Consider the following 16925-nt stretch of genomic DNA (forward strand, 5'->3'; position numbering starts at 1 on the left):
TAGGATTCAAAAGGAACTACATAACAAGTACTAGTTTTGACTTGTAGAGAAAAGGTCGGCTAGAAAGTATATAACAAAACCAGAAGTCTAACCAAAACACACTCATGCTTTTCCAAAATCAACTTCTAAGAGGGAAATACAATGCATATACAAAAGTAGAGAAATAACATAACTAAGCACAATATACAAAATATAAAGGAGTCTCCACTATCCATGAAAATCCAGCACAGTCAGCGAAGTGCATCATGTCCTGCATCTGAAAAACAACAAAATCCGCAATGGGTGAGATCCTAAAGGTTTCCAGTAGGGTAATAGTTTTAAAATAGAGATGATACAAAACTATACGAACCTGCTAGGCAATCCTAAAACTCCAACACCCAAGATTCAAGTCTAGGGTTTTCATTAAACCAAACAGGGTAAAGTACTCTAAGTCCTCTTCTATATCAATGATTCATAGCCTCAGTCATTCACAACATATCTCAGCCTCTCTCTCTTTTTAGTATCATAGTCAATTTAGTATACAGTTCAACAGTATATGCAGCAGTAGCAAACACAAGTAATGGAGTGCAACCACAATCAAAGGCAATTACAACATATATAACAATTAACAGTTAAATAGATATATTCAGTTAGGCAAACTGAGGAGCGGATAATTTATACCCTTTTTGGCATTGTTTTTAGGTAGTTTTTAGTATGTTTTAGTTATTTTTTATTATATTTTTATTAGTTTTATGCAAAAGTCACATTTTTGGACTTTACTATGAGTTTGTGTATTTTTCTGTAATTTTAGGTATTTTCTGGCTGAAATTGAGGGACCTGAGCAAAAATCTGATTCAGAGGCTGAGAAAGGACTGCAGATGCTGTTGGATTCTGACCCTCCTGCACTCGAAGTAGATTTTCTGGAGCGACAGAAGCCCAATTGGTGTTGTCTCAATTGTGTTGGAAAGTAGACATCTTGGGCTTTCCAGCAATATATAATAGTCCATACTTTTCCCGAGATTTGATGGCCCAAACTGGCGTTAAACGCCAGCCAGAGACCCTTTTCTGGCATAAAATGCCAGAACTGGCACCAGAACTGGAGTTAAACGCCCAAACTGGCACCCAAGCTGGCGTTTAACTCCAAGAATGGCCTATGCACGTGAAAGCTTCAAAGCTCAGCCCAAACACTCACCAAGTGGGCCCCGGAAGTAGATTTTTGCACTATCTGCACGTAGTTACTCATTTTCTGTAAACCTAAGTTACTAGTTTAGTATAAAAACTACTTTTAGAGATTCATTTTGTAACTCATAACATTTTTCATCTCGTATTGTATTTTTTATGGCATGAGTCTCTAAACCCCATAGGTGGGGGTGAGGAGCTCTGCTGTGTCTCAATGGATTAATGCAATTACTATTGTTTTCTATTCAATCATGCTTGATTCTATTCTAAGATACTCACTCATACTTCAATATAGAGAATATGATGATCCGTGACACTCATCATCATTCTCAAACTTATGAACGCGTGCTTGACAACCATTTTCGTTCTACCTGAGCTCAACGTAGTCATTGGGCGATAGCTTGAGTGCGTATCTCTTGGGTCTCTAATCCACGGACCGAGTCCGTGGTATTAGAACCTTCGTGGTAGAGGCTAGAACCAATTGGCAGCATTCCTGAGATCTGGAAAGTCTAAACCTTGTCTGTGGTATTCCGAGTAGGATCTGGAATGGGGTGACTGCTACGAACTTCAAACTCACGAATGTTGGGCGCAGTGACAGTGTGCAAAAGGATAGAGAGATCCTATTTTGACACAAGTGAGAACCAATAGGTGATTAGCCGTACGGTAGCTGTACCTGGTATTTTTCATCCGAGACAAGAGATCCGACAGTTGATTAGCAGTACAAAAACTGTGCCTGGTATTTTTCATCCGAGAGGACGGATGGTAGCCGTTGACAACGGTGATCCACCAACATACAACTTGCCATTGAAGGAAGCCATGCGTGTTTGGAGAAGAAGATAGTAGGAAAGCAGAGATTCAGAGGACAGAGCATCTCCGGAACCTTAACCTGTTCCTCATTACTGAATCACAAGTACCATTTATTTCATGTTATTTACTTTTCATAAACAAAATCATTCTTATCATTAATCTCCTGACTAAGATTTACAAGATAACCATAACTTGCTTCAAGCCGACAATCTTCGTGGGATCGACCCTTACTCACATAAGGTATTAGTTGGACGACCCAGTGCACTTGCTGGTTAGTTGTGCGGAGTTGTAAAAAGTGTAATCACAATTTCGTGCACCAAGTTTTTGGCACTGTTGCCGGGGATTGTTTGAGTTTGAACAACTGACGGTTCATCTTGTTACTTAGATTAGGAAAAATTTATCTTTTTGGTTTAGAGTCACTAAAATTGAGTCTTCTATTATTGTTTTTTGTTAAAATTTTAAAATTATTGTTTTCTTTTTCTAGATTTTTTTTTCGAAAATTTTTAATAAATAGATAAAAACCAATAAGTTAATAATTGAGTCTTCAGTTTGAGTTTAGTTTCATGTTTTAAGTTTGGTGTCAATTGCATGTTTTTATTTTCCTTCAATTTTTCGAATTACATGTTCTTAGTTCTTTCTTGATCTTCAAGTTGTTCTTATTTATTTTCCTTGTTTGATCTTTAGTTTTTCTTGTTTTGTGTCTTTCCTTGTTTCTCTTGTGCATTTTTGAATTATTAGTGTTTAAAGTATAAAAATTTTTAAGTTTGATGTCCCTTGGGTTTTTATTTTCTTAAAGAATTCCAAAATTTATTCTTGGTGTTCATCTTGATCTTCAAAGTGTTCTTAGTGTTCATCTTGACATTCAAAGTTTTCTTGTTTGTTTTCTTTGTTTTGATCTAAAAATTCTAAGTTTGGTGTCATTTTATTGTTTTTCTCTTTCCTCATTAAATTCAAAAAAATATCTTTTCTCTTTATTTTAATTGAATTTTCGAAATTTACATAAAAAAATTCAGATTTTTATTTTAAAATTTTTTTTTATCTTATCTTATCTTCATTTTAAATTTCAAAATTCAAATCTTTTTAAAAAAAATCATATCTTTTTCAAAATCTTATCTTATCTTATTTCAAATTCAAATTTTAAATTTCAATTAAATTCCAAAATTCAAAATTCAAATTTCAAAATTTAAATTTAAAATCTTAAAAATCAAACCTTTTCAAAATTTAAATCTTTTTCAAATTTTTATCTTATATTGTTGACTTTTTCAAAATTCAAAATTCAAATTTTAAAATTCAAAATTTAATTTTCAAATTTCAAATTTAAATTTCAAAACTTTTTTTTAAAAACTTATCTTCTCTTAAATTCCTTATCTTCTCTTACTTAACATATCTTATCTTTTCTTTTATTTATTTTCTTACAAGTATCTTTAATTTTAAGACATATCTTTTTCAAAACTTCCTAACCACTTTCTCTCTCTCTATTTTTTGAAAATCCTCACCCACAGTTTTTAAAATCTTTTTAATTAATTAATTAATTAAGTTTTTTATTTCTTTTATTTCTTTTTCTTTTCTTAATTTTCGAAACTTGCATCAATTTTTTTATTTACTTTATTTTAATTTCTTTAATTTCAAAAAAAGGGGGGGAATAAAATTTTTATTTACAATCCACATCATCTCCCTTTCTCCATAATGGACCTAAGCGGAAATGAACAGTCCAGAAGGACTCTGGGGTCATATGCTAACCCCACTACTGCTTCATATGGGAGTAGTATCTATATACCCCCCCCATTAGAGCCAGCAGTTTTGAGCTAAACCCTCAGCTCATTATCATGATGCAGCAAAATTGCCAGTATTCTGGTCTTCCACAGGAAGAACCTACTGAGTTTCTGGCACAGTTCTTACAAATTGCTGACACAGTACGTGATAAGAAAGTAGATCAGGATGTCTACAGATTATTACTGTTTCCATTTTTTGTAAAAGATCAAGCTAAGAGGTGGTTAAATAACCAACCCACAGCAAGCATAAGAACATGGAAACAGTTATCAGACAAATTCCTGAATCAATATTTCCCTCCAAAAAGGATGACACAGCTAAGGCTGGACATCCAAGGCTTTAAACAAGAGGATAATGAATCTCTTTATAATGCATGGGAGAGGTACAGAGAGATGCTAAGGAAATGTCCCTCTGAAATGTTTTCAGAATGGGTGCAGTTAGACATTTTTTACTATGGGCTTACAAATAAGGCCCAGATGTCTCTAGACCACTCAGCTAGTGGATCTATACATATGAGAAAGACAATTGAAGAGGCTCAAGAGCTCATTGATACAGTTGCCAGAAATCAGCACCTGTACTCAAGTAGTGAGACCTCAGTGAAGGAAGAGGCTGAGGAAATATCCACTGAACTTAGTCCTCCTGAACAAATTGTTGAACTCAATTAGTAACTATTTTCTATAATAAAACAATTAGTAGAATTTAAAGAGATACTACAAGAAACCAAAGATGCTAACCAGAATATGGAAAAATAATTGAATCAGACAAGACAGCAGTTATCTAAACAGATAACAGAAGAATGCCAAGCTATTCATTTAAGGAGTGGGAAGACATTGAATGTCTCAATTCAAGGCAGCAGAAAGCCAAGAAAGGAACAACTGACAGAGGATGACCAAGCCACTACCCAAAATCTCTCTGAGGACAGTAAGAGCCCAGAGAGGAATGATTCTGGCGTTCAAACGCCAGAAAAGGGTGAAAATTAGCGTTAAATGCCCAGTGGATGGCCAATTCTGGCATCCAAATGCCAGAAAAAGGGTGGCAATCTGGCGTTAAACACCCATACAGCACCCAATTCTGGCGTTCAAATGCCAATGGGGGATCAGACACCTGCAAATGCTGATAACAACCCCCTTAGGCAGGCTTCTCCAACCACTTCTGTAGGAAGTAAACCTGCAGCAACTAAGGTTGAAGAATATAAAGCCAAGATGCCTTATCCTCAGAAACTCCGCCAAGTGGAACAGGATAAACAATTTGCCCGCTTTGCAGACTATCTCAGGACTCTTGAAATAAAGATTCCGTTTGCAGAGGCACTTGAGCAAATACCCTCTTATGCTAAGTTCATGAAGGAGATCTTAAGTCATAAGAAGGATTGGAGAGAAACTGAAAAAGTTTTCCTCACTGAAGAATGCAGTACAGTCATTCTGAAAAGCTTACCAGAGAAGCTTAAAGATCCCGGAAGCTTTATGATACCATGCACATTAGAGGATGCTTGTACCAAGACAGCTCTATGTGATCTTGGGGCAAGTATCAACCTAATACCTGCATCCACTATCAAAAAGTTTGGTTTGACTGATGAAGTTAAACCAACCCAGATATGCCTCCAACTTGCTGATAGCTCCATTAAAATTCCATCAAGCGTAATTGAAGACATGACTGTCAAGGTTGGGCCATTTGCCTTTCTCACTGACTTTGTAGTGCTGGAAACGGAGGAGCACAAGAGTGCAACTCTCATTCTAGGAAAACCTTTCCTAGCAACTGGATGAACCCTCATTGACGTCCAAAAAGGGGAGATAACCCTGAGAGTCAATGAGGATGAGTTTAAGTTGAATGCTGTCAAAGCTATGCAGCATCCAGACACATCAAAGGACTGCATGAGCGCTGATATTATTGACTCCCTGGTGGAAGAGGTCAATATGACTGAGAGTCTCGAATCAGAGCTAGAGGACATTTTTAAAGATGTTTAGCCTGATCTGGAGGAACCAGAGAAAAAAGAAGAACCTCTGAAAACTCCTCAAGAAGAGGAGAAGCCTCCTAAACCCGAGCTCAAACCACTACCACCATCCCTGAAATATACATTTCTGGGAGAAGATGACACTTTTCCGGTAATCATAAGCTCTGCTTTAGAGCCACATGAAGAGAAAGCACTAATTCAGGTGCTAAGGACACACAAGACAGCTCTTGGGTGGTCCATAAGTGATCTTAAGGGCATTAGCCTAGCCAGATGCATGCACAAGATCCTATTGGAGGATGATGCTAAGCCAGTAGTTCAACCACAGAGGCGGCTGAATCCAGCCATGAAGGAGGTGGTGTAGAAAGAGGTCACTAAGTTACTAGAGGATGGGATTATTTATCTTATTTCTAATAGCCCCTGGGTGAGCCCTGTCCATGTTGTCCCCAAGAAGGGAGGCATGACAGTGGTTCATAATGGAAAGAATGAACTGATTCCTACAAGAATAGTTACAGGGTGGCGTATGTGTATTGACTACAGAAGGCTCAATACAGCCACCAGAAAGGATCATTTTCCTTTACCATTCATAGACCAGATGCTAGAGAGACTAGCAGGTCATGAATACTACTGCTTTTTAGATGGCTATTTAGGTTACAACCAAATTACAGTAGATCCTCAGGACCAAGAGAAAACAGCATTCACATGTCCATCTGGAGTATTTACCTACAAAAGGATGCCATTTGGTCTGTGCAATGCACCTGCAACCTTTCAGAGGTGCATGCTCTCTATCTTCTCTGATATGGTAGAAAAATTTCTGGAAGTCTTCATGGATGACTTCTCAGTATTTGGAGACTCATTCAGCTCCTGTCTTGACCATCTAGCACTTGTTCTGAAAAGGTGCCAAGAGACTAACCTGGTTTTAAACTGGGAGAAATGTCACTTTATGGTGACTTAAGGAATTGTTCTTGGGCACAAAATTTCAAACAAGGGAATAGAGGTGGATCAAGATAAGGTAGAGGTAATTAAAAAATTACCATTGACTGCCAATGTTAAGGCAATCAGAAGCTTTCTGGGGCATGCAGGATTCTATAGGAGATTTATAAAGGATTTTTTAAAAATTACAAAACCTCTTAGCAATCGGCTAGCTGCTGATACACCATTTATCTTTGACACAGAGTGTCTGCAGGCATTTGAGACTCTGAAAGCTAAGCTGGTCACAGCACCAGTCATTTCTGCACCAGACTAGACATTACCATTTGAACTAATGTGTGATGTCAGTGACCATGCCATTGGTGCAGTATTGGGACAGAGGCATGACAAGCTTCTGCATGTCATTTATTATGCTAGCCGTGTTTTAAATGACGCACAGAGGAATTACACAACCACAGAAAATGAGTTGCTTGCAGTGGTTTATTCCATTGACAAGTTCAGATCTTATTTAGTAGGATCAAAAGTGATTGTGTACACTGACCATGCTACTCTAAAATATCTCCTCACAAAGCAGGATTCAAGACCCAGACTCATAAGATGGGTGTTGCTTCTGTAAGAGTTTGATATAAAAATCAGAGACAGAAAAGGGACAAAGAACCAAGTAGCTGATCACTTGTCCCGGATAGAACCAGTAGCAGGAGCGTTCCTCCCTCCTACTGAGATCTTTGAAACCTTCTCGGATGAGCAACTCTTTACCATTCAGGAAGTACCATGGTTTGCAGACATTGAAAACTATAAAGCAGTGAGATTCATACCCAAAGAGTACAGTAAGCAGCAAACGAAAAAATTGGTTTCTGATGCAAAGTACTACCTGTGGGATGAACCATATCTCTTTAAGAGATGTACAGACGGAATAATTCGTAGATTTGTTCCTAGAGAAGAGGCACAGAAGATCCTATGGCATTGCCATGGATCACAATATGGAGGACATTTCGGAGGTGAGCGAATAGCCACAAAGGTCCTCCAATGTGGCTTCTACTGGCCTACTCTCTATAGAGACTCCCGAGAGTTTGTACGTAACTGTGACAGTTGCCAGAGAGCTAGTAATCTGCCTCACGGTTATGCCATGCCTCAGCAAGGGATCTTAGCGATTGAGTTGTTTGATGTATGGTGTATTGACTTCATGGGGCCTTTCCCACTATCATATTCAAACACTTATATTTTGATGGCAGTAGACTATGTATCTAAATGGGTAGAGGCAATAGCAACACCCACTAATGATACTAAGACAGTGATGAAGTTCCTCCAGAATCACATCTTCAGCAGGTTCGGTGTCCCTAGGGTACTGATCAGTGATGGAGGCACTCATTTCTGCAATAAACAGCTTGACTCTACTCTCATCCGATATGGAATTAACCAAAAAGTGGCAACTCCATATCATCCACAGACAAATGGGCAGGCTGAAGTCTCAAATAGAGAACTAAAACGAATCCTGGAACGGACTGTAAGTACCCGTAGAAGGGATTGGGCAAGAAGTCTGGATGATGCTCTGTGGGCATACAGAACTGCATTCAAGACACCTATAGGAACCTCTCCATACCAGCTTGTGTATGGAAAAACCTGTCATCTGCTAGTGGAACTAGAACACAAGGCCTACTGGGAAACCAGGTTCCTAAACCTTGATGCTAAGGTAGCTGGAGAGAAAAGATTACTCCAGTTGAATGAGTTGGAGGAGTTCAGACTCAATGCTTTCGAAAATGCTAAAATTTACAAGGAGAAAGCAAAAAAGTCGCATGACAGAAAGCTGTCATCTAGAGTCTTTGAGCCAGGATAGAAGGTTCTGGTGTTTAACTCTAGGCTCAGATTGTTCCCTGGGAAATTGAAATCCCAGTGGAAGGGACCATATATGATTACAAGTGTGTCACCATATGGATATGTAGAGCTTCAGGATATTGACACTGACAAAAAGTTCATTGTTAATGGACAGAGAGTCAAGCATTATCTTGAAGGCAATGTTGAGCAAGAATGCTCAAGACTGAGACTAGATTAAAGCTCAGTACTGTCAAGCTATTGACATTAAAGAAGCGCTTATTGGGAAGCAACCCAATCTTATTTATCTATGTTAATTACTTTTTCATTTCGTTTTCCATTGTTAGTTTATGTTTTCTTTAGGTTGATGATCATGTGGAGTCATAAAAATAGCTGCAGAATTAAAGCGGAATAAAAAATAGCATCAAAAATAGCACACCCTGGAGGACAGGCTTATTGGCGTTTAAACGCCAGTAAGGATAGCAGAATGGGCGTTTAACGCCCATGCAGGCAGCATTCTGGGCGTTTAACGCCATAAATGGCAGCATTCTGGGCATTCAAAAAAATGCCCAGTAAAGAAGGAATCCTGGCGTTTAACGCCAGCCAGGGTATCTGGCTGGGCATTAAACGCCCAAAGAGGCAGTCAAGTGGGCGTTAAACGCCAGAATGGATAGCATTCTGGGCGTTTAACGCCAGGATGACACAAGGGAGGTAATTTTATTTCCAATTCGATTTTTTTTCAATTTTTCATGTTTTAATTCATAATTTTTTTTGCATCAAACATATTTTAAATGTTCATCTTTCAATTTCTATTTTCAAATATTAATAATCTTTCCAATTCTTTTTAATTCTCTTTTTAATTCTTTTCAATCCCTTCCAAAACATTTTCAAAACTTACATATCTTTTCAAATTCTTATCAACTCTTTTTAATTTTTTCTTGCATACAGTAATAAGTTTTCAAAATTAATTGCATCATTCTTCTTCTACTCCCTTCTATCTTATTTTGCTCGAGGACGAGCAAACCTTCTAAGTTTGGTGTGGAAAAAGCTTTGCTTTTTATTTTTCCATAACCATTAATGACACCTAAGGCCGGAGAAACCTCTAGGAAGAGGAAAGGGAAGGCAGTTGCTTCCAACTCCGAGTCATGGGAGTTGGAGAGATTTATCTCAAAAGCCCATCACTAGAAAGAGGATGGAGCAAACAAGAGAGCCACTCATGGACCTCAAAAAGAGCCATGAAGGAAGAGCAACAAAGGCAAGGAAGAGATATTGAGGAGCTCAAGCACTCCATTGGATCTTCAAGAGGAAGAACTAGCCGCCGTCACTAAGGTGGACCCGTTCTTTAATTTCCTTGTTCTTATTTTTCTGTTTTTCATTTTTTATGCTTTATGTTCTGTCTATGTTTTGTCTTTATTACATGATCAGTAGTGTTTATTGTCTATGTATTAAAGCTATGAATGATTCCATGAATCTCTCACCTTTCTTAAAAGAAAAATGTTTTTATTTGCAAAAGAACAAGAAGTGCATAATTCCGAAATTTATCTTGAAATTAGTTTAATTATTTTGATGTGGTGACAATACTTCTTGTTTTCTGAATGAATGCTTGAACAGTGCATATTTTTTATAGTGAAGTTTATGAATGTTAAAATTGTTGGCTCTTGAAAGAGTAATGAAAATAGAGAAATGTTATTGATAATCTGAAAAATCATAATTGATTCTTGAAGCAAGAAAAAGCAGAGAAAAACACAAAGCTTGCAAAAAAAATGGCAAAAAATAAAGAAAAAGAAAAAGCAAGCAGAAAAAGCCAATAGCTCTTTAAACCAAAAGGCAAGAGCAAAAAGCCAATAACCTTTTAAACTAAAAGGCAAGGGTAAAAAGGATCCAAGACTTTGAGCATTAATGGATAAGAGGGCCCAAAGGAATAAAATCCTGGCCTAAGCGGCTAAATCAAGCTATCCCTAACCATGTGCTTGTGGCGTGAAGGTGTCAAGTGAAAAGCTTGAGACTGAGTGGTTAAAGTCGTGATCCCAAGCAAAAGAGTGTGCTTAAGAACTCTAGGCACCTCTAACTGGGGACTCTAGCAAAGCTAAGTCACAATCTGAAAAGGTTCACCCAGTTATGTGTCTGTGACATTTATGTATCCGGTGGTAATACTGGAAAACAAAATGCTTAGGGTCACGGCCAAGACTCATAAAGTAGCTGTGTTCAAGAATCAACATACTGAACTAGGAGAATCAATAACACTATCTGAATCCCGAGTTCCTATGGATGCCAATCATTCTGAACTTCAAAGGATAAAGTGAGATGCCAAAATTGTTCAGAAGCAAAAAGCTACTAGTCCCGCTCATCTAATTGGAACTAAGCTTCATTGATATTTTGAAATTTATTGTATTTTCTCTTCTTTTTATCCTATTTTATTTTTAGTTGCTTGGGGACAAGCAACAATTTAAGTTTGGTGTTTTGATGAGCGGATAATTTATACCCTTTTTGGCATTGTTTTTAGGTAGTTTTTAGTATGTTTTAGTTACTTTTTATTATATTTTTATTAGTTTTTATGCAAAAATCACATTTCTGGACTTTACTATGAGTTTGTGTATTTTTCTATAATTTCAGGTATTTTCTGGCTGAAATTGAGAGATCTGAGCAAAAATCTAATTCAGAGGCTGAGAAAGGATTGCAGATGCTATTGGATTCTGACCCTCCTGTGTTAGAAAGTAGACATCTTGGGCTTTCCAGAAATATATAATAGTCCATACTTTGCCCGGGATTTGATGGCCCAAACTGGCGTTAAACGCCAGCCAGAGACCCTTTTCTAGCGTAAAACGCCAGAACTGGCACCAGAACTGGAGTTAAACGCCCAAACTGGCACCCAAGCTGGCGTTTAACTCCAAGAATGGCCTATTCACGTGAAAGCTTTAAAGCTCAGCCCAAACACTCACCAAGTGGGCCCCGGAAGTGGATTTTTGCACTATCTGCACTTAGTTACTCATTTTCTGTAAACCTAAGTTACTAGTTTAGTATAAAAACTACTTTTAGAGATTCATTTTGTAACTCATAACATTTTACATATCGTATTGTATTTTCTACGGCATGAGTCTCTAAACTCCATAGGTAGGGGTGAGGAGCTCTGCTGTGTCTCAATGGATTAATGCAATTACTATTGTTTTCTATTCAATCACGCTTGATTCTGTTCTAAGATACTCACTCGTACTTCAATATAGAGAATATGATGATCCGTGACACTCATCATGATTCTCAAACTTATGAACACGTGCTTGACAACCACTCCCATTCTACCTGAGCTCAACATAGTCATTGGGCGACAGCTTGAGTGCATATCTCTTGGGTCTCTAATCCACGGACCGAGTCTGTGGGATTAGAACCTTCGTGGTAGAGGCTAGAACTAATTAGCAGCATTCCTGATATCCGAAAAGTCTAAACCTTGTCTGTGGTATTCTGAGTAGGATCTGGAACGGGGTGACTGCTACGAACTTCAAACTCACAAATGTTTGGCGCAGTGACAGTGTGCAAAAGGATAGAGAGATCCTATTCCGACACAAGTGAGAACCGACAAATGATTAGCCGTGCGGTAACTGTACCTGGTATTTTTCATCCGAGACGAGAGATCCGACAGTTGATTAGCCATACAAAAACCGTTCCTGGTATTTTTCATCCGAGAGAACGGATGGTAACCATTGACAACGGTGATCCACCAACATACCGCTTGCCATTGAAGGAAGCCATGCGTGTTTGGAGAAGAAGACAGTAGAAAAGCAGAGATTCAGACGACAGAGCATCTTTGGAACCTCCAACCTATTCCTCATTACTGAATCACAAGTACCATTTATTTCATGTTATTTACTTTTCATAAACAAAACCATTCTTATCATTAATCTCCTGACTAAGATTTACAAGATAACCATAGCTTGCTTCAAGCCGACAATCTCCGTGGGATCGATTCTTACTCACGTAAGGTATTACTTAGATGACCCAGTGCACTTGCTGGTTAGTTGTGCGGAGTTGTGAAAAGTGTAATAATAATTTCGTGCACCACAAACCAAACACAAAATGCATACTTAAGCAATTACACATAGATGCACATGATGCATGCCTGTCCTACTGGTCATGAGCTCAAGCGTCGGTTATGTTGCCAGACCCGACTCGGGTAAGCGGGATTAACCAACCGTCCTTATCCATAGGTTCCACAAGCAAGCGGGATAACACCAACCGTCCTTGCCCAGAACATGCAAGCGTGCTTTAACCACCATCGTTGCCTTACATCACACCGCATCCATAGAGTGTGTCCAAATAATCACATCACATCGCGTCCATGAAGTATATCAAAGAATTACATCACACCGTATCCATGGAGTATGTCAAAGAATTTATCAAATCTACACGCAAGTGGGATAACACCCGAACCTTGCCCAATTCTGCCAATCAGATCACAATCTGTCCACACTGAGGTCCTTAATCAATTTCATTCCGTTTAATTCACTCATACTCATTCCAGAGTCTAAAAGCTAGTTATCGGACCTTATATTGGGGTTACAAGGGTTTCAAGCTTGCTAGAAAAGTCAAACTGTCAAAAGCATAGATTTTTGGAGAAAACAGGACCTGTGCGTACGCATCTCCCTTGTGTATACACACTGATTAGAAGCAACTTCCCAGCTTGTGCGTACGCATCACCACGTACGTACGCACAACTTGCAAAACTCCCTTGGTGTGCGTACATAAACCATCGTGCGTACGCATAAGTTCATGCACCTGTTCTGAGTAGTGTGTGTGCACACACGTCGAAATTTTGGTTTTTCTGCAACATCTCAAATATCAGATTTTAATACCAGTTTTCAAATGTCGATAACTTTTGCTACAAAAATCCATTTTCTTCCCTCCTTATACCATTTTAAATATCTCATCATTACCTTTAATTTAAGATAAATTTCATTGAATGCCAAACTCCAAGCTCCAAGTTATGACACATCGAAGTTAGACAAAATCACTAAATTATCCAAAATCTACATAAGTGCAATTTCATAACTTCTCAATTTAATTTGGTTCAAAATCACTCAAATACCATATCTAAACATTCTAAGTACCCAATTATCAATCCCCAATCATTCAAACAACTAATTATCCAACTCACTCTCATTAACTCAATTTCAATCACATATGAACATTTGCATAACTCAACAACAATTTCAACTCACAAATCACAACCAATTAATCATAACAACCCCTATTTCCATTCAATCCTATCTTAAGGTAATTAACCTAGATTTTCACATAGCTTTACATAATATATACTCAAAACTAAAACCCATACCTTTTTTACGGCGGTTCTAACCCTTGAATCTTTCACTTTCTGGCCAAACCAAGCTTCCACAAAATCTCCGTAACTACACCGAGATTTGGGCCCAACATGGGCCCATTTGGTGATTTTTGGTCTTTTGGCCCTATTTTGGCCAAACCCTTTAAGATAAGAGTCCAGGGGTATATTCTAAATCTTTTTCTTGCCATCTCTTTAGTTTTAATCTCCTTACATACAGTACTAGACAGACTTAAGTCGGTACAACTAATATTAACACCGATACGTGTTTTTATGAAATAATCGTATACTATTTTTTCGAGTTTTACAATTTATTACTTAAAGTCTCACTAATTGATTAGGTTTGTAGTTGATGATAATTTTCTTGGTGCGACTTGATTTTGATTTGGCAGAGAACCTCACTGATTGTATGGATGTTCAGATAAAGAGATGAGCTGCAGGAAAACAAAAAACTAATATGCAGTCATTACTATCATCATTACAAGATATATGCTCTTTGACATAAATTTTGTATTGCTAATATACCATTTCCCTTTAGAATTTTGGAATGTACCTTTACTATCCTATGTTCTGACTTGCATTCTTAGTTATTACTCTAATGGAAAATATAAAGGAAGTGGAGACAATAACTTTTCTGGTTTTTTTTAACCAAATAATCAAGAATGAAACTATAAGCAAGAATGATCAGATCCCAAAGATTGTAAATTAGAAAGTATGCACCATATATGTAAATGAATGCGGCTATTTTTTATTAAATTATTAACCATATTGCATGTACCATATGATGCTTTGTGTCTTTCAACTATTATCATGTAACTAATCATTATATGATTTAATATTTATAATGTTGATACTGCTTTGATAATTGATACTGTTCAAGCACATTTAGTGAGATAAGCTTAGCTATATTGTTTATTTAGCTCTATTTGCATGACCCTTAAGTGTTGCATGCAATTATTGCGCAAGCTTTCCTTATATCTCCAATTGTTAAATTTTAGATTCTGCCAAGAATTCTATCATTTTTTTCCTTATTTAGTTAGTAATCTCCTTTCTTTGAATAATGGTTAATTTCAGGGGTTTGTTTGCATTGGTAATGGATGCAAGAAGTCAAAGAATCTAATACTAAGTCACAAGGGTTTGGAAGCAATTGCTACTGAATGCAAGGAACTTATACATCTTGAAGTCAATGGATGTCAAAACATTCAAGCTTTGGGGATAGAATCCATTGGAAGATCTTGCCAGTATGTATGTAAAATAAGAAATGAATTAACCATTCAATAAATAAACAACGTAAGGAAGCATGGGACACATGTTTGGCCTCTTTATATTCACATTTGGTCAAGTTTTTCATTACTTGCTATGTGTGTTTCTCTGTTTATTTTTCGTTTGTGGTGCTAAGCTTCGCTTTCTATTGGCAGAGGTCTTATTGAGTTAGCATTACTTTACTATCAGAGAATTATTGATGTTGGTCTTCTTCAGAATGGAGAAGGATGCAGGTTCCTATAAACTCTTCAACAGATAGATTACTCAAACATTGGGGATAGTACTATATGTGGTATACCTATTGGCTGTAGGAATTTAAAGAAACTTCATATAAATTGATGTTTGAGGTACTTCATCTGTATGCCTATTTGGTTTACCATGTTAAACTTCATTTAAAAATGAATATTTTTGGGATGGCTCGCTTTCAAAATGCTCTCTATGTAATGTAATTTAGGAAATTACTATAACTAATTTTGTATCAACACACAATTTTACCAATTTTTTCTTTATCTAAATGGCGTTTTTTGGTGATTCCACCTTCAAAACTAATGTTAGTCATTAAAATTCCAAAACCATGAGAATTTGAGACTAGTGAGCTACATGAAAATAAATGTCAAAATGCAGTATTTAACTTGGTTACAATAATTCATTCACATCCCATGCATAATCTACCATTCCCTTTTTATCTGTTTCATTGTCCAATACTACATTCCCATTCTGCACACGCATGAAAGTGTGGTATGTTTTCTATATATAATATAGTAAATTAATTGGTATATGCTATGATGTCTATGCAACTTTGGCAAAAATTTAAAAACGTTGTTGAAATTAAAACGTACTTTTTAGTATGCTACTCATTTTTGTTGAGCTTGAATATTAAAAGTGTTTCATCCAAATACAGTTTTAGCATTACTCTTAGGTTTTTAGCCTTTTCTCTTTTCTTTTAATTCGGTTTTCCCCAAATTTTTGAAAGGTGCTGATGATTCTGCCACAAGTTGGGGTTATTACTGCTTGATTTCGATGGTTGATTTATATATCTCTATTACATCAGGTATCATTTGTTATATGTTACTACTTTTCCATTTTATATTCCGACCAACGATTCTATTTTATGAAAGTATCTTTTTCTTTCCAAAAGATTAATTCTTTGTTATTAATATATTTTTTGTTACTCTTGAATCTGCTTTGTTACTTTTTATCTGTTCTGAATCTCATTTGCTATATATATATATATAGCATATGATTTTTTTTAATTTGTTCTTAATTTGGCTTGTGTTTGTTACATAATTTTGTTTGCTACAACCATTAGCTAAATACATATGATTCAGGCATTCAACTATTTATTTTCTAAATTTGATATTTTTATTTCTTTTGCTTTTTCTAGATTTATTGCAATTTGAACGGTACTTTATATCATTCTTGGTTCTAACATTTTCTTTTTCTCCTTTCAGCAAGCTACTGTAGAATCTTTTAAGCCATCACTCTTATTTTTATTTTTTTTTCTATTTTCATATTTTCTTATTATTATTTGATTCATTGGCTAAAACATTTGAGATTGCTTAGCATCCGGATTTTTAGACAAATTTAAACTATGGACGTAGTTGAGTTTGAGTTTAGTTTTGATAATTTTGGAATATGTATATTTTGAATTGTACTCAAAAAATAAAAAATAGGATTAATTCTAAGTAATGTATCTTTATCTTATAATAATTGTTGTTTTATTTTATTTTAATTTTTTATGTTAGTGTAATGATTGGTTGTATGCTTTGTTCAACTAAGGCACCACCCGCAGTGACGGACCCAAAAAATTTTAAGATTGGGGACAAAAATATATATCTTAAAATAAATTTTGTTGAACATTGTTAATTATATTAAAAATATAATAGAGATATAAAATTTAAAGAATTAGTGAAC

At 36.4% G+C, this 16925-nt stretch overlaps 1 long non-coding RNA gene across 1 annotated transcript in view; it reads left to right on the forward strand.

Moving 5' to 3' along the window:
- LOC110271849 overlaps window positions 1-14378 on the forward strand; it is a 14935-nt gene extending 557 nt beyond the window's left edge. The window contains exon 2 of the long non-coding RNA XR_002362655.1: window positions 14141-14378. This is a non-coding gene — a long non-coding RNA (uncharacterized LOC110271849). The remainder of the gene's footprint in view (window positions 1-14140) is intronic.

The sequence above is a fragment of the Arachis ipaensis genome, chromosome B05 (genome assembly GCF_000816755.2).
Source record: "Arachis ipaensis cultivar K30076 chromosome B05, Araip1.1, whole genome shotgun sequence".
Taxonomy (NCBI): Eukaryota; Viridiplantae; Streptophyta; class Magnoliopsida; order Fabales; family Fabaceae; genus Arachis; species Arachis ipaensis.